Source organism: Morone saxatilis, unplaced genomic scaffold (genome assembly GCF_004916995.1).
Source record: "Morone saxatilis isolate NCDOM2014 unplaced genomic scaffold, NCSU_SB_2.0 Contig12, whole genome shotgun sequence".
NCBI lineage: Eukaryota > Metazoa > Chordata > Actinopteri > Moronidae > Morone > Morone saxatilis.
In genome coordinates, this window is record NW_023339674.1 from 19,806,439 (window position 1) to 19,806,749 (window position 311).

Here is a 311-nt window from a genome sequence, read left to right on the forward strand (position 1 = left end):
GGAACACAGTGTATATTACAGACTGTAATATTTCAAGTCATACTGGAAATAATTGTATCAAGGGAAGGGGTCACATTTTAAACTCATTTTGCTTTTCATTAAAATGGGTCAAGTGAAGAGTGAAAGACATTTCAATGTTTACAAAAGAATTTAATTTGACTTTGATGAAAACAGGTAGTGCATATTCTTCATCCTCCTGTCAACTAGACATCCACTCTGGATTTGTGTGTGTGTGTGTGTGAAAACAGGTAGTCATATTCTTAATCCTCCGTCAACTAGCACATCCATCTGGATTTGGTGTTGTTGTTGTG

The 311-nt window shown here is 35.7% G+C and overlaps 1 protein-coding gene across 4 annotated transcripts in view; it reads left to right on the forward strand.

Annotated features, from left to right (window-relative positions):
* The window catches only part of ralgps2 (Ral GEF with PH domain and SH3 binding motif 2), a gene marked incomplete at its 3' end in the record, with an annotated part of 64,438 nt that overhangs the window by 42,053 nt on the left and 22,074 nt on the right, over positions 1 to 311 (forward strand).